Consider the following 21,851-nt stretch of genomic DNA (forward strand, 5'->3'; position numbering starts at 1 on the left):
CACTTCGAAATTCCTTTCCATTCCACGTAGCGCTTCGCTCGTTCTGTCTTCTGCCTTCATGGCATCCGACTGGGCTGCTCTGATTTGCGAGGTCAGGTGGGATTGGATGGTTATGGAGAGAGTCTTCAAATGACGATTCGAGTAATCCTTCCGACTCAAGGCATCAGCTACTACGTTAGCTTTACCTGGGTGGTACTTGATTTTGCACTCGTAATCGTTCAGCAATTCAACCCATCTTCGTTGCCTCATGTTTAACTCTTTTTGATCTAAGATGTACTGGAGACTCTTGTGGTCGGTGAAAATGGTGCACTTGGTACCATAAAGGTAGTGCCTCCAAATCTTCAGGGCGAAGACCACAGCTCCTAATTCCAGGTCATTGGTGGTATAATTCACCTCATGTGTCTTCAGTTGCCGGGTGTGACATCCCCAATTTCACGGCCAGAAAAGACCGATTTCGTTTATGCTTTTAAAGTGTTGCGGAATTTGTTCCCAGAGAAACATGATAAAAATGTTATCAAATCATTTCCGAATAAATGTATTTTATTCACTAAAACCATTGGGATGTCATTGTCAAATCAAAAACATAAGCATAAACAAAACTTACATTCATTTACACTAGTGATCTACTTTTCTTTTAATCTCTCAGTGTAAAGCAACTTCGTATCGATACCTGTGATATAATTAAACTGAGTGGGTCAGGCTTGGGAGCCTGGTGAGCATATAGAGTTTTCAACCCACAATAAATAATAAACTTATTAAGTTCTCAATCAAATAAATTTATTAATTTCATCAACCAAAATAACCCTAATTACCCATTCCCATTATCCTCACTTTACGTCCCTAAAACAACTATCACAAGGGACCTAGCCTAAGGATTATCACTAGGGGTGACACCATTGCTTTGGGGGTTCCTCAGCAAGTTATGTAAAATAAAACAAACATCGGAGTGACAACGTTGCTTTCCCTCAACAAGTTATGTCAAACAAGACATCCTAAGATAAAACAACCAACAAGGTGACAACATTGCTTTCCTTCAGCAATTTATGTCAAATAGGCACGAAGTCACATCGTCGCCATGTGCTACTCCATAGCTCTTATTCATCGACGGTATTTCCCACGGGAGTTCCCCCCCCCCTCCGCAATACATGTCAATGGGTTTTCCATATATTAAGTCCATAGCTCTTATTTATCGACGGTATTTCCCACGGGAGTTCCCCCCCCCCCCCCCCCGCAATACTTGTCAATGGGTTTTCCATACAGCTAATGAACATACTCAGGGGTTTCCCCAGCTACACATGCACTAAAGGCAATCATGAGGGGAATAGAGTACAGCGAATGAAGACCCAAGTCCATTAACACCTACAGGTTGCGGGCCTGCTAATGTTTCCCCCTGGACTGTCTAGAACAGTCCATGGTTGTCATCCCTACTCTGCTGAATGACTGAATCGAAATTCACAGCGAATGAACACTCAAGTTCATTAATGAACATATAGTTCGAACATACGTACCGATTACAAGACTACTAACGTATCCACTGGGCTATCTAAAATAGTCTGTGACCGTTGTCTATACTCTGCTAGATGACTAGATCATCTTAAACATCGATACCTCTCATCACTTTTATTTCATCACTCATCATCTAATTCATCTACCCATGTTTTACCCAACATATTTGTAGATAGAAATATATATATACAGTTTAAAACGTGTATAAAATATCAATTCAACAGTCACCTCAAATAAACAATTAATATATTTACGCATAGCACGTATTTTAAAGAAAATACTTGACATATATGTGTAAGGTGAAAGTAACTATACACTCACTTGATTTAATGAAAATCAGGCAGCAATTCGTTTCCTAAAACGATCATTTCTAATAAATCCGGGAGTTTTATTGAGAAACCGGGCTCTGCGAGGGTCGGGCTTCGAAACCGAAAAAATAAATTTTTCGGGCTTCACGGGCACTTCATGGCGTATTCTGGGGCTTATAATCGATACCGGGGCTTAGGGGGATGCTAAGATGAAGAAAATATGAAGAAAGGGGCTAAATATGGCAAAATTCCAAATCTAACCGGGAAGGCTCGCATACCCCTTGTATTTATAGGGGTCCGAAGTCGGCTTGGTGGTGGGGTCCGCAGGTGGCTGCACATGCAAAGGCCTCGGTGGCAGCTGCTGATTGGACCGAGGTCTAGTGGTCCATGTGCGAGGCTCGGAGGCTAGGCGGTGCGAGGCTCGGAGGCTAGGCGGTGCGAGGCTTGATCCAGCTGCGAGCTTCGGATTGGGCCTCCCTTTGGTCGAATCAGAATCCGACACGCAGCTACTGTTCATGCGAGGGAAGGCGACACGTGGCTTCGCATGACTCACCAATTTCGGACACGTGGCACTCTTTCAGTGAAGGTGACGTGGCAAAAACGTGACTATGCGAATTTTCTCGATTTTCGCGCCAAAACTTCTAAAATCCATAACTTTTGCATACGAGCTCCGTTTTTGACGTTCTTTATATGCACGCGTAGGTAAAATTACGCTCTACAACTTTCGTTTAGACTTCGTTGGCTAATTTTGACTTTAATTTTTATATTATTATTTTTAACAGACCGGGACAGGAAATCCGTTAAAAATTCATAACTTCTTCATCCGACGTCCGTTTTTGTCAGCCTTTTTACCGTTGTGCTACTAATGACGAGACCTTCGATTCTCGTTTAGGTCGAGTCGGCTAAAAATCACTCGATCTAAAATTCGAGTTTTTAGCTGTCTACTGCTAAGCTGAAAACTTCGAAAAATCATAACTTCCTCATACGAAGTCAGATTTGGGCGTTCTTTTTATGCACGCTCTCCGTTTAACGAACACTACGAGTTTCGTTTAGATCACTAAGGCTAAAAAGTAGTTTATCAAAAACTCACTTTTTACAACATTCGGCACCGTGCCGGTTTGTCACGAAACTTCGACATGTCATAACTTCTTCGTTATAACTCGGATTTCGGTGTTCTTTATATTTTCGGAAACCTCGAGACATATACTACAACTTGGTTAAGATTAATACTTCTAATTAACCTTCCATCAAAAAGTCATTTTTGATGCTTATCGTCTCTAAATTGACTAGCCCGGATCTACGGGCGTTACACCGGGACGCATAAGCTAGCACCTTTCCACGCTGCATGAGTACACAGCCTTAACCTTGATTCGACGCATCACAGTAAACTACAAAGTCTTCTGTTCCTTCCAGCAGTGATAGTAGCGGTGCACTGCAGAGTGCTTGCTTCAGAGTTCGGAATGCAGCTTCTTGTTTATCCGTCCATTCAAAAGGCACGCCCTTTTGTGTAAGCAAGGTAAGTGGCTTGGCTGTCTTGGAGAAGTTCTGAATAAACCTCCTGTAGTAGCCTGTGAGACCTAAGAATTTACGAATTTTGGTGGGTGTCGTTGGGATCGCCCATCCTTCGATAGCTTTGACTTTAGAAGGATCCACATGTATACCTTCCTGACTAACAACATGACCCAAAAAGTTCACACTACGGAGCCAAAACTCACACTTAGAAAGTTTTGCTTATAACCTTTCAGTTCGCAGGGTTTCCAGGATTTGTCAGAGATGTCGGCCGTGTTCTTCTTCGCTTCGGGAATAGACGAGGATATCGTCGATGAAAACGATGACAAAGTTGTCGAGGAATGGTCGGCAGATTCGATTCATTAGGTCCATGAATGCGGCAGGGGCATTCGTTAGACCGAAGGGCATTACGACAAATTCATAATGTCCATAACGAGTTCGGAAAGCGGTTTTGGGAATATCCTCTTCCCGGACTTTGAGTTGGTGGTATCCAGATCGCAGATCTATCTTAGAGAAGTGACTTGCTCCTTGGAGCTGGTCGAATAGATCGTCGATTCGCGGAAGTGGATAGCGGTTTTTGATAGTGAGCTTGTTAAGTTCCCTATAGTCAATACACATCCTAAAGGTATCGTCTTTCTTCTTAACAAAGAGAACCGGAGCTCCCCAAGGTGAGAAGCTGGGTCGGATGAATCCTTTGTCCAAAAGCTCGCTGAGTTGACTGGACAACTCTTGCATCTCCACGGGAGCCAATCTGTAGGGCGATTTGGCGATGGGAGTAGCTCCTGGCACTAGATCAATTCGGAACTCGATTTGTCTTTCTAGGGGTATTCCTGGAAGATCCTCCGGAAAGACATCCAGGAAATTGCAAGCCACAGGGATGTTTCGAATATTGATCTCTTCTTTGGACTTATCCACTATATGAGCTAGAAAAGCCAAGTCCTTCTTTCGTAGATACTTTTGTGCCTTAATGCACGAGATAAGACGAAGGTTCGTGTTGGGTTTGTCTCTGTATATAATCAGGGTTTCGTGATTCGGGAGGCGAAGGCGAACGGCCTTCTCGTGACACATAATTTCAGCATGGTGGGGGCTTAACCAATCCATGCCGATAATCACATCAAAACTCCTAATGGAAACAGGCATTAAGTTTATTTGAAAGACGTGATGATTTAAGGTCAGGGTACATCCGTTGTAGATTTCCCCAGTGGATTCTGTTTTCCCATTGGCCATTTCCACCGTAAAGGTTTCATTAAGCTTCTGGGGTTCTTGTTTTAACAAATGTTTGAATTTATTACTCACAAAACTTCGTTCTGCCCCAGTATCAAATAGGATGCATGCATAAGTGTGGTTTAGGAGAAACGTACCGGTAACAACAGCGGGATCCTGCACCGCTTCTCCCTGACCCATAGCTAGCACTCTTCCTGTTCCTCCGTTCCCAGGGTTGTTGATGTTGGGGCAGTTTCGCTATTGTTGGTGTTGTTGTTGTTGTTGTTGTTGCGGTTGTTGTTGTTTCCTTGTTGTTGGTTCTGGGGAGGATAGGTCCTGCAATACCTTGCCGTGTGACCCTTCCGATTGCAACTGGTACAGTGCATCTCTCTGCATTCGCCATTATGATGAAAACTGCACTTGTTGCACTTTGGGAGATTCCCAGAATACTGCTTAGGGGCACTTGGATTAGCTGAGGCTGGAGCATGTGGTGTGGAGGGAACTTGGGTGGTTGCAGCATTGACTGTCACTGTCTATTGCTTCTTTGACGACTCTGAGCCTTGTCGTCCTTTTCTTTTGTTGTTCTTTCCTTTCTTGTTGTCACTCTCCTTCTTGCCTTCAGTTTCCACTGGCTTCTCGCCCTTCTTGTTGTTGTGGACGTACAGTTTCTTAGCCAATATCTTGGCACTGTCGAAAGTTTCAGGATTTGCAGCTATTACATTTCCTTGAATTGGGGAGGTTAATCCCCAGATGAATCGTTCGACTTTCTTTCCCTCTGAAGTAATCATGCCAGGTCACAACAGTGACAGCTCGCTAAACCTTGCTATGTATGCATCTATGTCGGAATTTCGGACGGTGAGATTCCACAGCTCTTGCTCCATTTTCTGAATTTTGCCTCGCGAGCAGTACTCAGCCATCAGCATTTCTTTAAACTCCGTCCACGTCATAGCGTTGGCTACGGGGAGAGTCATGGCCTCTACATGTCCATTCCACCAAGTAAGAGCTTGGTCAACGAATATGCATGCGGCGAACTTCACTTTCACCTCCTCAGGGCATTCACATATCTCAAATATCGATTCCACTTTTTCCATCCATCTCTTTAGAGTTATCATTCCACCTGTGCCATTAAAGGTTTGTGGCTTGGCGTTGGTGAAGTCCTTGTAAGAGCATGTCTTGGTAGGTCCTTGATTTGCTCCGTTGTTCGAACTCCCAGCCCCTTGTCCATTGACTCCACCATTGTTCCCTTGGTGGATTTGCGCCATGGCTGCAGTAACCGCAGCAGATGCAGCTGATTGGAAGGCAACTGATTTGACTTCAGGTGGGGTTGGTCCAGGGTTTCCACGGGTTGGTCGTTGGGGCATCTTTCTGTCATGGAACGGAAAGATGTTGAGTGCCTATGATTTTTGTGAGATTGTGGTCCTATAAACTAGGTGTATTGCATGAACTTAAGTAGTTTCGCATGTTAACATACAATCATGGATACATAACACATAACTGATAACAACATCACAATAGAACACATAAAATTTTCCATTAATATTATCCGCATTTTGATACATGAAAATTTGCTCGAAAGAGCATACATAAGTGGTGCAAGTTCGGCAGCGTAACGGCTCTATGAGTAGTGTAATCACTTAAACATAGAGTCGATGGTACATAGCATAGATCATATAAGCATAATACTAAGGATAGGTATGACTAGTCCTAGTCATGGCGGGATGTGCCAGAGGGTGGTGTTGAAGAAGTTGACGCTCCCTGAAGGCGAGCCACTTGTTGTTCCGCGTCACGGAGGCGAGTCTCCCACCTCACCTGCCTCATGTGAAACTCTCGGATGACCTCTCGCGTCTCCTGTTCTGCACGCTCGACTCTAGTCCGCATCTGGTGCATCTGGTCAGCGGTGCTCTGAGCCAGGTCGCCGGTGTTCCGCAGTCGTCTCACCATGACCGGAAGCGCGCGATCAGCTGGTCCTCCCTCCCTCAAGTCGTAGAACTCCCGTGACATGCCAAATGGAGGTCGCTGTCCCTGCTATCTGCTCCATCTCCAAAGATCGATACCCTAGGGGGGTATAGGGCCAGTCGGACCCATCCGGTGGGCGAGCACCCTAGTCGGGTAAGGGGGCTTGATGACTTCGGACTCCGCGTCCGAATCACCATCATCGCTAGGTTCCTCCTCGAAGTCCTCTTCGGCTTCCTCTTCCACGACCTCCACGGGCTCGGCAGGTTCGCCCTCGACTTCCGCCTCAGGTTCCTCTTCAGACCCTTCCTCGGGGTCTTCTTCAGGTTCCTCCTCCAGCCATCCGTTATTTCCCTGATTATGGAAATACGGATCTCCGGGGTGATGGAAGCCGGCCATACAGTCTGCGAGAGTATATAAATGTACTATTATTCCTACGATGTTTTAATTATTATGTAAATTGAGTTGATGTTCTTTTCTTGGTAACAAAGGGGTACGTTTTTAGGTTTACCGTCCATCGAGGTTTTCTCGGAGTATGTAATAGTTATACTTCGGAGAAAATGTAGTTGATCAGGCTACATCCACCCCTTAATACAACTAAAAACAATCCCGACTTCACCAAGATGTCAGTATTTTCTTACTTGATTTGGTATTATGTTCTTTTTCCTATATCGCACAAGTAAAGATGTTTTTATCGTTGCGTTTTGTTTTGTTTTGTTCAGAGTGGTTTTAGTCCCTCTTTGGTTTATAGTTGCATATCAATGTGGGATTAGATATGCCAGTTCACTATAAACAGAGCTCTGATACCAACCTGTCACACCCCCGAAACCAGACGGCGGAAACGTCTGAGGGCTCGCGTGACTTAAATTGAATATCATCACAATGAATATACATGAATCATAACATAAACATCACCATGCATCAATACATTACAACTGATATTGTTCACATCCAGTACATTGTTTTAAACATTACACATTCATAACATAAATTGTTCGAGAGTTTTTAAAACATAACATCCTAACGTACTTGATATTACCCTGCAGCTTACCTGTTACCTGAGAATACAAGTTATTTTGAAAAACGTCAACATATGAAATGTTGGTCAGTTCATAAGCAGGGTTGTAATAAAAATGATTTGTATAGTTTGTAAAACCCAGAAAATCCGATATTTTCTGAAAAGACAGTTGTTTATCAAAGTGTGGAGATCCAAAAGTTGATGCATGAATGATTTCAAAACGTGTATAAAAAGGGAGTTTTGTATTATAGTTATAGAAGGACACAAGCGAGTGATGTTGATTTCCTCGAAAAACCCGATGTTTTCCGAATACATAAAATACAGTTACTTCTCAAATTGTTATACTGCCACAATGAATGATTTTGATTACTCTTCCTTGATTATTCGGATGGTATTGGATTAATTAATTTTTATGAGTCGTTATAACCATGCATAATAATGAATAGTTCGTCTGTCTTGGCTACCTATCGTGCACCGGGATTGATCTTAAGATTTTATGACCCTAGACTGGCCGAGTCTAACTGTAGCGGATAGCTGAGGTGTGGGGGAGTCACCCCCGTATAGATCTATACACAAACTCTCGCTCTCCTTCCAGGAAACTTTGATTATAACTACAGACTACGAACGAACCTTGGAGGTATCGCCCGTTATTACTCACTTAACCCAAATAACATTGATTACTATTGATTAACGACCTGAATTTGTTTACTTTAATTATGCATATGCCTAACAAACGAGGAGAAGAGGAAAACAAAGTCCTGCTACTTTCGTGAGTTATTTCAGGCTGTTGGGTATATGAAGGAAACGTTGGTCCATTTCGCATTTGATTACTCGGACCTTACTAGCAGTGCTAGTGGGCCACTAAGGCCCAATAGCACTTAAAAGCCATTGAGGGTCCCTTTAATATGAAATTGGGTCATCGAAGGCCCAATAACATTTATTATTATTATCTCTTGGGCCCGAAAATCATGTGGATGGATCACAAAGGCCCAACAAGCATGATTGGAAGTTTCAAGCCCAGAGTTTTGAATGTTTACTTGTTTTAGGTATTGCATAATTGTTGGAAGGTTTGATTGAACGATTGTTATTTTTGTATCGACTCGAGACCGGTCGATTTGTTTATAACGATATTTGGATTTATACGTGTATTCATCTTTCAATTTTTGTAAGTCGTGGTTTAGTATTTTTGACTCAATATTCTAGAAATAAAATAATTGACTTAAGAATATTGGTTTGACCTTTTCAGCCCTTCTTTAATAAAAATGAAAATTTTAGTCCCTTATATAAAAAAGACATTTTTGCCCTTAAACTCTTTTCTTGACACTTTTGAATCATAGACTTGTTCAAATGATATTTTTAGCTCAAACTTATTCTTTGGCAGTTTCAGCCCTTCCAGAAAAGTGTTTTTCGGTTAAAGCCCAAACTTTTGCAATTTTTACAATTTTGGCCCAAAATCCAAAAACTTTACATTTTTGATCCTTTTTGGAAAAGACAAGCATTTTTAACCCTTGAAATAGTTTTGTTTAACTCTTTATCCCTTGTTTTGAAGAATTTACCATTTCAGCCCTTTAAAAGTCATATTTTTCGCAACTTTAGGCTTAATGGGCCGAAAAGCCCAAAAATTGGCCCATTAAGCTAATATTTACATTTCAAGTCCCTTGAAGAGCATAATATTCATAAAAACATTTGGTGTAACTGTTTTGACTTTTTTGACCCTTAAGAAAACCGTAAATGACAATTTTTAACCCAACTTTTGTTTATTTGACAATTTAAGCCCAAAAATGGGTTTTATGTTGCAATATGTTTATCATAATCTTAGAAGTTAATATTCTTGACTTGTTTAGTGTCATATAACTTAGATCATGTTTGTTTTCCTTCTTATGGCATAGATCTCGAGATTTCTTCCCTTTTGATTACATATTCATCACAAAAACACATAAAATCACACATACATGCATAAAATCATACATAGCATACACATACACATAGATCTACACATTTTCTTGTATTCTCCCCCATAAAACATATAAAAACCGAAAAGAGAGGGGTATGAACTCACCTTTGTTTGTTGTTTTCGATTTAGGAGGAAGAAATGAAGAAAATTTGGTCCTAGCAAGCCTTCTTGGAAGATCTCGAACTTAGAGGTTTCTAAATGGTGATCATGAGTTTAAATGAGTTAAGGAGAGATTTTTGATAATACAAAGAATCTAGATCATGGATCCAAGCATGAACTTACCTAAGATGATGATTTTTGTGGAATAACCTCCTTGGAATGCTTCTAACTCTCGAAAATTTGATGAAGAAGAAGGAGTGTTTCTTTGAGAGTGTTTGTGTGAAATGTGTGTGTGTGTCTTTCCTTTTGTGGTTCTCGGCCGAATGAAGAGAAAGAGAGAAGGAGAAGAGAGAGTGATGATAATATGGTTGCTTGGAAATATGAGTTATTGCATGGAGAACCAAAATATAGTAAGGAGGTGGCAAGTGGAAAGTCAACTCTTTCCCCCCCCCCCCCTCATTTGTGTAGTTGGGCCGAGAAGAGGAGAAGAAGAAAAAGAAATTGGGCCTTGTTGTGCTTAAGTCCATTTTATGGCCCAATTAGGTGATTTTTCGACCCATTGGGCTCCCATGATGGTTTACGACCCAATTTGTCAAAATAATGGGCTTCATAGTCCATTAGAGTTAATTAGGTTAGTTATGGCCCAATGAGGCCCATTAGGGTATTTTATTTCATTCTAGGCCCAATATGGCCCAAAATGTTAAAATAAGTGGAAGTGGGTCCAATTAAAGTCCACATAGGAGTTCTAAGCCCAAAATAGTCAAATTGGAAGCTTATTGGTCCATTAGGCCCAATAAGGAAATCCTAGTCCATAATGGACTTAAACCGGGATTTCTAGGTTTTCCAATTCTTAGTTGACTATTTGCAGTGCTTGTATAAGGTGTTTGATGGAAGTTTTGTTGTTATTGAATAAGCATTATACATGTTTTCTCATTTTGGTTCACAAATTTTATCATTGTTGTTGTTACAAAGCATCAAAATTTCTAGTTGTGACATCCGCCTTCCGGATGAACTGAGACTACCCTGGTCCCAACTAATCTGTCAATATCTGGGTTACCGGACTCCCACCGGTTACTACACCCAGCACAATCTCTTAGTCGCTCCCAGCGACTTCCGAAGAACGTTCGGCTATCTAAGCTGCTCTATCTACTCTACCACTCTGACGCTACAAGTCCTGGGATCCTCGATCCCCTATATTGACCCTAAGGTCCTTACCAGGTCCCACCTGCTCTATCTACTCTGCCACTCTCGTCCGATTGCGAGCATTGCACTCTCCCTTTTTCATACAAGAAATCAGTTTTAAGAAGTTTTTAACTTTGAATTTTTTTGAAAAACAATTTTACCATTTCCTTAGTTTGAGTTCTGACACACCCAAGAGTGTGCTCGAATCCCTCAAACCAAGGCTCTGATACCAACTTGTAACATCCCAAATTTTCAATAAAAATTTTCATTTTTAAATAACGAAATCATTCTCATAAACCATAATATTTCAACCACATTTGTTTCTCAAAAATCCATAACATCAAATAAATAATTCAAAAACATCAGAGTGTCCCAACTAAAACGCCAGAGAATGCATGCCGCGCCATCAATCCGGGCCCTTGCCCTTATCTCCTGAAGTACTTGAAACAATCAACAAACTGTAAGCTAATTCTTAGTGAGTTCCCCAGAGCATACCCCACATAATCCACATAATCATATAATCCACATAATCATATAATCCACATCAATCACATAAACCGTAGAAGTCGTGCATACAAACATATAAAGATGCCCTGGAACCCTCTAGGGTCTTACTCCGGGTGCCATGGGAACCCCCACATGGTCTTAGACCAATGCCTTAGAAACCCCTCGAGGTCTTTAACTAAGGATGCCATGGAAACCCTCTAGGGTCTTATACCCTAGTGCATCGGGAACCACCAGAGGTCTTTACCTAGGATGTCGTGGAAACCCTCAAGGTCTTACTGTTGGATTATGTGTCTAAGCCCATAACTATAATTGGTATGTACCTGAATCGATAGTAGCAAATGTCCTTTTGGGTTGCCTTCAAACCTGACAATTGAATAGGATTATTGTTGGAGAGAGAATAATGATTTATTAATTTATTACTTGGTTAATAAATTAATTTATTAATGTATTATGGATATAATATATTAATTAGAAATCATATTTTTTAATTAATATTTAATCAAAAATTAATTTGGAATTAATTTTGAGATTAAAGAAATTAACTGAAACTATACGGACTAAAGGTGACAATGTTCAAAAGTTGAGAATTGAGCATTCTAGAACCTCCCTTAGAGGGATGGAACGAAATCTAGAGTGTCCTAGGGTTTCCTTTGGCTCTAAGGGTGCCTTGGAAGCCTTAGGGAGGAAGTTAAGGGATTAGGGTTATCTAAGATACACCTGCCTTATCCTAAACCTTCCTTATCACCTATATAAACCCTTATAGGGTTGGATTTCATCTAAGGGCACTCCAAGAGAGGCTAGGGCCGATTTTTCCACTTCCCGTCTCTCTCCATAGTAATCCTTGGTTGCTACGTTTGTTTGTGAGCCATTAGAGGCGCGACACTTGTGGCGATTGCTACCAAAGTTCAAGATCTTTAAGGATTTGATTGTTATTACAATATAACAATAAAGGTATGTATCCTAACCCTAATTATATGTTAATTTCGAAAATTACATGTGCCTCCTAGGATTTCTAGTTTTTGTGTTCAATGATTGTATGTCTAATAGTGAAAACATAGATCCTCAAATTAGGGTTGCATGCACACATAGGATTGTTTGTTTTGTATAAAACCCATCAGTGGTATCAAAGCGTATGGTTTTTGTTTTCAATTAGATTTGGTATAATTGATTGAACTAGACAAAATTAAGGGTTTATGGCTATTAAACCCTAAGGCCTTTAAATTTTCACATTTTAGGGTTTAAGAACCCTGTTTTTCGAAAATCCCTAAGGGTTTTCAAACCCTTTTCTTTAGCCACCTTGGAGTCGAAATCTAGGGTTTCCTAACCCTAGAGTTTTTTGATTATTTGGCAAGATTGAAAGCCTTGCCTTCCACTCCAAATAGAAGATTTCGAAATCTAAGGAATAAGTTAGTAGGTTGTTGTTTTTGGTAATTATCTTGTAAATTGTTTAATTGGATAATTAAAGATATCCCTACCTAAATTTTGAAATCCATGGATAAAGGATTAAATTAAGTTAATATGTTTAATTTAAATTGGTAATACTTATTTGATTTAATAATTTAATTAATCGTTTAATTTTTGAATAATTATTAAATCAAAGGTTTTTTAAATTTTAAGATTTTAAATTAAATGGTTTTAATTTTTGAAAATTTAAATAAAATTAAAAAACCCTAGTATTTTAAAAGTTTAAAATACACCCTTATACTATACAAAATTAAAAGTCTAATATATTATATATGTATAAGTAAAGAGTCAGTCTTATCGTTAGTAGGCCTCATTCACGAAGCTGGTCTATAAGGCGTGTTTAAGGAAATTGCCTATAAAATGGCGATTGAATGGGTATCCACTCTTACCCATCGCACTCTTGACTATTGGAGGGTCGTTAGCCGAACAGGTAGGATAGGACACAACCTTCCATTATAAGTATAATGAAAAACGAACTAACTAAACACTTTTATAAATTCTCAAATCTTAGTTACTTTAGGAAAAATGTGGAATTGGTGCTAATCCATGAAATTGCACATTGCACCTTTATTAGTCGATTAGTGGAGCGTGTGTGGTTAACTGGCACACTAATATGGGACCAATGAAGGATGGCAATGGGTAGCTTGATGTTTATCATAGATCAATGGAGCGTGCGTGGTTAACCGGCACATTGATTAGGTGATTCGTAACATCGAGAGTACCGAGCTAATTTGCATGGTTATCCACACCTTGTTTGTGATCCTCGGCATCCCAATCACAAATGAATGGCGCAATCGATATTTAAACATGCCATTGAAAAGTTCAATGAATCTCAAAAGATCTAGGAGTTTCAATTCATTTAAAACTTAAATTTCCTTTTCGTTTTTCATGGTGGAAATTGGTAAATCGTCATTTATCTACCTTCAAATGTTTTGCAATTTAGATTACGGGATCCCTCTTCCAAATTGTAGAACATTGTGTTGGATCCTAGCCTTAATATATCATTTGGGTGTTTTATTAAGGACTCAATCAACTGACTTGAATTTTCTCCCGTTTTGTAGATGTCTGATTCTAACTATGGTCTTCCCAAATCCCTTGGAACAAGCTTTCCACATGAAGATGATATTCCGCGATTCGATCGAGGAACAAGAGATCGTTCTTCACTTCTTCCACATCCTCCTATTGTTCTCCCTGACCCACAAGTTTGAAGGCTTGAAAAGTTCAAGCTCACTCAAGCCCTTTTGGCAAGTAAACACGAAGAAGGAAAGTCAGTGTGTTCACACGTCTTAAAGATGAAGTCGCACATTGACAAGTTAAGAATGTTGGGAGTCGTTGTCTGTGAGAAGCTGGCTGTTGACTGGGTTCTTCAATCGCTTCCTGACTCATATAGTGAGTTCGTAAGAGAGTACTATATGATGGACCACGACGTGACCCTCATCGATCTCACTTATTTGCTTGTTGCTACTGAATCAGAAATGATTTGGCACACTTGAGAAGAAAAGTTGATTGGTAGATCTGCCTTCCAAACCTCCATGGACATAGGCAATGGAAACGAAAGACATGTCATGGTCAAAAAGTTTGACCATAAGAGAAAGGCAATGTCTGAGGTAGTTCTGTGTGCTATTCCAAAAGAGTCAATTTGCTTTTATTGCCAAGAGAAGGGGAATTAGAGACGAAGCTGTCCTGTCTACCTGAGAGATCTAAGAGATGGGAGAGTCAAGACGTATGACTCTACTTCAGGTAAAATCCATTAACTAACTCTGTAAGTTCCTATTTTTTGATTCTTAATACATTATGTGATAAGATTACATTTTTTTGATGTTTTGTAGAATTGAAGAAAATAGAGGAAGCTTAAAGGAAGAAGTAAGTTGAGTCTCATCGCGAAGAAATGGATTTCGATCGCATGATTCGATGATCGGATTTTTGGAGCTGCTACTTTTAGAGTTATGATAGATTGCTTAGGAATATGTAATAGCGTAGTTTTTCATTTGAATTGCATTGTAAGGAAAAGTTTTTCCGCACCTTTTATAAATAAAATAAATTTTTGTTTGTGTGTTATTTATTTATTTCCTTGCAATGGCATGTATGAAAAATTGACGTTTGTGTATTTCTAGTTTTAGCAATGTTGAAATGGATGTGATTCTTAGTTATGTTATTTGTGGAAATGTCGAGAATTTACCAAATAAGGAAAGATTCTTGTCACTCGAGTTTCAATTGGACAGAAACTTGGAATCATACAAATTGTATTGTATGATGAATGAGAACCTTCATATTTGGAAAATTAAGACTAATTCCTTGACAAAGAGTCAAGTTAAGGACTAGGAGAATTGGTACACAATGTTGTGCACTAGTCAAGTCCACCACAAAGGACAATAAGAAGAATCAGTTAGGCAAAAAGATAAAAGTTTCTCCAATCCAAGAAGAAGGGAGAGTACTTTTGTATCGTGTTTTATGATCTTCTTGTTGATTATGAAACCATATCACAATTAATCCTCTAAGGACATCTTAGTGCACTAGTATGGCTAAGAAGAGGAATCAGAAACTATTGAAATGGTTAAATCAAAAGGATGAGTCATACTTCGTTCCAAAATCAAGTCTTAGAGTCATACCCCAAGATTGTGAATTGAGTGACACATCTTAAGAAGTTATAACACACTCTTCAAATGTGAAGTAGAAACTTGTTTTTCTTACTCTTGCACGTTTGAAATTGGTAAATTGTGATGTCTTGGATAAGACAAAGACCAACTAATACCAATTGTGTGTAGTGTTTGTCTTGATAAGAATCCACACTAACTATTGAATATTTGTTTGTCAAGAAATGTTTCTTGACAGGAGAATCTTATATGTCAAGAGGTCAGTGGGAGTCTAAATGATCTTGAAAAGTTTCAAGAACTAATCAAGAGTAAACCTATTATTAAACACTAGCGCACGACTTGAGGTTTGTAACCTATCGTCTTGACATATCCTTGTTTATGTGTCATTCCAGTTTAGTAAACTATGTATATGCATTCTACGAGTTCTCAATAGACTGCATAAAGGCAAGCACCTTATTCAATGAAAGAACATTGACAAGTATAGGTGAACCGCTAAATAACTTGGAAGAAATGGTGGGACCCTTGATGGCAAGAAATCAAGTATGAACAAGTTCTATCCATATGAGTTTGGATTTGTCACGAACATTATCTTACGATGATGTTTATGACAAATTCACATGGATAGGAACACATACACCATAAAATCTAAGTGTCATAAGGTTTCTCTCCTTCATGAAAATGATTGTGAGGAACCGCTTTCACTAAGAGAGATTTTAAGGAGATAGTGATTATGTAAATTGCATTCTCAAATTCGATTATGATTACGACATCCCTCTTCATAGTTCGAATTGTGAGATTTGGTGACTAATCTGAACGTTTGGGACTTAGTAATATAAGTTCTGAATTAGTTTAGACACACCTGTGAGCTATCTAAGGAAAGGTGTATGAGTTTGATAAGCTTAGATAAAGGCTTATCGAAGCATATCGTATTAGAAAAGATGAACTTTAAAAGTCAATAAGTATTGTTTTCTAGAAGTTTAACTGATTTCTGAATACGTGTCAGAGCTAGTGGAAGCATAAAGGTTATGTTGGAATGGATATAATCATCATGATAGTAGGAGCATGATTATTATTTTAAGTGTTGCAGGTTGGCAATATTAATTATAGAAAACAAAAGTTTCACTTTGCAAAGTTGCAGGGGTTGAAAAGTTGTTTTGTTATAATTAAGGGAGAGAATGTTATACTTCGTTTCAAATCTAAAAGCTTAGATCGAGAAATTTTAATCAAATTTAGTCAAGGATATATTAACTGCATTCTCAAAATTCGATTATGATTACGGCTTCTCTCTTCATAGTTCGAATTTTGAGAACGTGGCAAATAGAAATATTATGACAAATGGCTGATAAAGTATCATGCTTTTATGTAAGACATTATGAATCGTGTCCCATACGCTTCTCGTATAGGATTGATTGCATATGCTGTAATATTTGACCGTTCTAAAGTTTTCCAAATGTCTAGTGCATTAAGAGGGAAAAAAGGACTAGAACCGGATTTGACTAAAATAATTGAACAACTGTCAAGGACAATCTAAGGATCGCCAAGGATTGGTCGCTTGTGAGCAGTTGGAAGTATACTAATGGATGGACCATATTGACATTATTATGAATAGACAAGATTCTATTTAGAATGAATTGTCATATGGAAAATTTGGAAATGTTTCCATATTGAGAGTTGAACGTTAAGAATTTATGTCTAGATTAGAAACTTTTATGCAAGAAGGATGTTCAAAGGAATGTACTTTGAATGTGAGACTTCACATCTATGGGATTATCGTGTAAAAATCTCCAATAGAGCACTTTATAATTTCATTGGCCGAGTCTTGGTGACTTTTGTGCCGTGACATTACGAAAGGACTGTTGAATAAAATGTTAGAATCTAACATATTCTAGTAGTGGCGAGAACTTTGTATTCTTACACTAATGATTAGGATTAGGAATTGTGAAATGAGCATCATTGGAATGTGTTCATTTGATCTATTTCACGAAGTAAGGACCATAGGTAAACATAGTGTGCATGCTTGGTACATGGGAAAACTGTTGTTATAATTCAAGTAAGAAGTTGATTACCCGAAACAACAAATAATGAGTAATCAATATGGTGATTAAATAAAAAAATGTTTTATTTATACTCAAAGGTTTGGGGCCATATACGATTAGTATTATTCTTGTGTTTCACTTTGCATGTTCCGACTTCCCGAATAATAAGATTATTCAAATCCTCCACAATTGCTCATGCTTTGGAAGTAGGTATGAATGAAGACTGTCATGAATCCGTCTGTAGATTGTCTAAAGTGCTTAGACATAGCACAAGTTTGCTGTAGAGTTCATGAGTGCTGATATAAGATTAGAGTATTGGATTAAACCCACGGTCACTTGGATCGCTTCATGGATTTTATCACGAGTGATTAGTGAGACGATAATATCTTATATTCTTGAAACCGAGACGTGTGAGTTGTATTCCGCAAGTCGGTTGCACATTGATAATATGTAAACGTACCAGTGACTTGGTGTTATAAAACATATTGTTGTGTGTGATTTGATGAGTAGATACAAGCGAGCATTGGAGTCGAAGTTTATCCGTTCCTTTTACCCAAAGTCGATAAAAGCGATATATGTGGGCCCCTCGATAATTTAGTGATGACACCCTAAGCGCTTGGCCAAGCCGGGACTAAGTTGATGTGTTCGATTGTAGTCTGTTGTCAGTCATCATAAATCAGAAATCGGGAAACAACACATAGACAGAGAGAATGATTAAAATCCATGTCTCAGTATATACGATATCTAGAATGGAGGAATATATGATCCCTTAACTTAAGGACACGCTACTGATAAGATCAGTGTTCGACAACGGCTTTTGGTAGCAAAAATTTGCTAGCCAATTTTGAACTTATACTTACAACTATAGTTATTAGACTTATCCAAGTGGGAGACTGTTGGATTAGGTGTCTAAGCCCATAACTATAATTGGTATTTACTTAAATTGATAGTAGCAAATGTCCTTTTGGGTTGCCTTCAAACCTGACAATTGAATAGGATTATTGTTGGAGAGAGAAGAATGATTTATTAATTTATTACTTGGTTAATAAATTAATTTATTAATGTATTATGGATATAATATATTAATTAGAAATCATATTTTTTAATTAATATTTAATCAGAAATTAATTTGGAATTAATTTTGGGATTAAAGCAATTAATTGAAACTGCAGGGACTAAAGGTGACAATGTTCAAAAGTTGAGCATTGAGCATTCTAGAACCTCAATTAGAGGGATGGAACGAAATCTAGAGTGTCATAGGGTTTCCTTGGGCTCTAAGGGTGCCTTGGAAGCCTTAGGGAGGAAGTTAAGGGATTAGGGTTATCTAAGATACACCTGCCTTATCCTAAACCTTCCTTATCACCTATATAAACCCTTATAGGGTTGGATTTCGTCTAAGGGCACTCCAAGAGAGGCTAGGGTCGAATTTTCCACTTCCCTTCTCTCTCCATAGTAATCCTTGGTTCCTAGGTTTGTTTGTGAGCCATTAGAGGTGCGACACTTGTGACGCTTGCTACCAAAGTTCAAGATCTTCAAGGATTTGATTGTTATTACAATATAACAATAAATGTATGTATCCTAACCCTAATTATATGTTAATTTCGAAAATTACATGTGCCTCCTAGGGTTTTTAGTTTTTGTGTTCAATGCTTGTATGTCTAATAGTGAAAACATAGATCCTCAAATTAGGGTTGCATGCACACATAGGATTGTTTGTTTTGTATACAACCCATCACTTCCTAAGCACCTCGAGAACCCCCCGAGGTCTTTCATGAAAACATCACGAACAACTAGCATACCACGTAACACATAATCAACTAACATATCACATAGTAAATAATGGGTTGGCCTTGGTGCCTTCGACCCATTGGTATGGTGAGGAGACTCACCTTAGTCTGCTGAACCCGAAAGCTGCTCGTCTAAAAATCCGAAACCACATGCGCTGAACAAAAATACCATTAACCTTAAATTAGGGTTAACACAATCTAATTGTAAGGCCCAATTACCTAACCCAATTCCTTTCACAATGGCCCAAAAGTCTCTCCTTGCTAATGGGCATAAAGTCCATGTCCAAAACTATTCATGGGCCATATGGCCCAATAAGGCCCAACCATAGCAACCATGGCCCAAAACAGATAAATTGGTCCACCAATCCAGAACATGCCTAGGCCCATAACTACTCAAGGCCCAAAAAGGGTTACAAACCCATATGAAGCCCAACGCCCATATGAGTGCGTACGCTCAGTGTACCCCTCCAGTACGCTTAGCGTACTAGTGTCTTAGTCAGTACGCGCTGCGTACAAGCTGCTACGCGCAACGTACTAGTCTGGCATGCAAAAATGACCATTAAGTGCTTAATACTTTGGAATTCAACGTCCAACTTTAGATCTGGATCCATTAAGATTTCCTAAGGCATAAAGTTGGCAACTTTATGCCTTTGCACGTTCCATATGCTCCCAACAACCCATTAAGACCTTTCCAAGGGTCTTAATCCAGGCATGAAGTCAAAATACTCATCAAGACTACCTTTTTCTGGTGTAGATGGGCCAAGGGACCTCAGATATACTCTTCCTAAGCTCTGGAGTTGCGCAAACATCCAAGGGATGATCCATGAACACAAAAAGGGACCATAGAGAAAACCCTAGCTCTAGAAATGAAAAAGATGACCAAGGAGGAAGCATTTTACCTCCTCAAGCTCCCTAAGCTTCTCAAAATGCAAGATCCATAAGCCCTTCCTCTCTCAAGCTTGATTATTCCTCTCCTTTGTAGCTAACACACCAAGAATGGTGTTAAAGCACTCAAAAGCTTAAGAACACACACTCTAATGATTATAGGGTTCCTGGGACGTTTGAGGGTGAAGGAGACTGGTTAGGGTAAAGCTCAAATGAGATAAGGATGCTTATATAGGTCTTAAGTCCAAAAATTAAGGTTTGCATGTCCATCACGTATGCCCCGCGTACCTTTTGGTACGCCCAGCGTACGTGCTAACCTTCCGCGTTCATCTATGCTTAGTACGCTAAGCGTACTCCTGGAGTACGCCCAACGTACTTGAGGGACCATTATACTATTTTTATTAATTCAAGGGTGTAAAGAATAATACCTGATTTGGAGTATTACAAATCTCTCCCACTTGGACTAGACTTCGTCCTCGAAGTCCGCAGACGCAAACAGATCTGGGTAATGCTCTCGCATCTCATCCTCTGACTCCCATGTCCATTCAGATAATTTTCGGTGCTGCCATTGCACCTTCCCCAGCTTCACCTCCTTGTTATGAAGAACCTTAATCTTCCTATCCAACACTGCAACGGGTCTCTCAATATAATTCAGGCTCTTATCCACCTGAATGTTGTCCAAGGAGATAACTGTAGCCTCGTTAGTGACACACTTCCGAAGCTGGGACACATGGAAGGTGTTATGGATCTGACTCAGCTCATCCGGGAGGTCCAGTCGATAAGCAACCCTGCCAACTCGGGTATAAATCCTGAACAGACCGATAAATCGGGGCCCCAACTTGCCCCTCTTCGAAACCTAATGATTCCCTTCCATGGTGACACCTTCAGTAAGACGAAATCTCCCACCTAAAACTTGAGATCCGATCGGCACCGGTCAGCATAACTCTTCTGACAGCTCTATGCGACTCGTAGCATGTCGCGCACCTGCTGAATCAACTCGGTAGTCTTGATCACTACCTCGGTGCTCCCCATAACTCGATGCCCTACCTCACCCCAGCATACGGGAGTCTTGCACCTCCGACCATACAATATCTCGAACGGGGGTCTATCGATACAAGCATGATAACTATTGTTATATGAAAACACTGCTAGTGGGAGGTATGTATCCCAACTCCCTCTGAAGTCCAGTACGCATGCCCGTAGCATATCCTCGAGCGTCTGGATCGTCCGCTAGTTCTGGCCATCTGTCTGGGGGTGATACGCGGTGCTAAAATGTAATTGAGTTCCCAACTCTTCGTGGAACTTCCTCCAGAACCTGGATGTAAAACGAACATCCCGGTCAGAGACTACCGGCACTGGAACTTTATGCCTGACCACCACCTCTCGCAGATAAATATCTGCTAATTTCTCAACAGAGATACTCTTGGAGATCGAAATACAATGGACACTCTTCGTCAATCTGTCCACAATGAGCCAAATAGAATCAACGCCCCTCGTCATCCTCGGTAACTTCGTGATGAAGTCCATGGTGATCTCTTCCCATTTCCACATGGGAATAGGTAGCGGCTGAACCTTGCCATAAGGCCGCTGATGTTCGGCCTTGACCTTCCTGCAAGTTAAGCACCGCTCCACAAACCAGACGATCTCCCGCTTCATGCAGGGCCACCAGTAACTCAGTCTCAAGTCTATATACATTTTTGTAGCCCCCGGATGTATAGAGAACTTGGACTTGTGTGCCTCCTCCAAAATCTTCTGTCTTACTCCCCCAGATGCCGGCACCCACACCCGGCCACACTGTGTCAAAAGACCCCGACCATTCCAAACAAACAAGGGAATCTGACCCCGA

The sequence above is a fragment of the Lactuca virosa genome, chromosome 1 (genome assembly GCF_052849685.1).
Source record: "Lactuca virosa cultivar CGN04683 chromosome 1, Lactuca_virosa_CGN04683_v6, whole genome shotgun sequence".
Classification (NCBI taxonomy): Eukaryota; Viridiplantae; Streptophyta; class Magnoliopsida; order Asterales; family Asteraceae; genus Lactuca; species Lactuca virosa.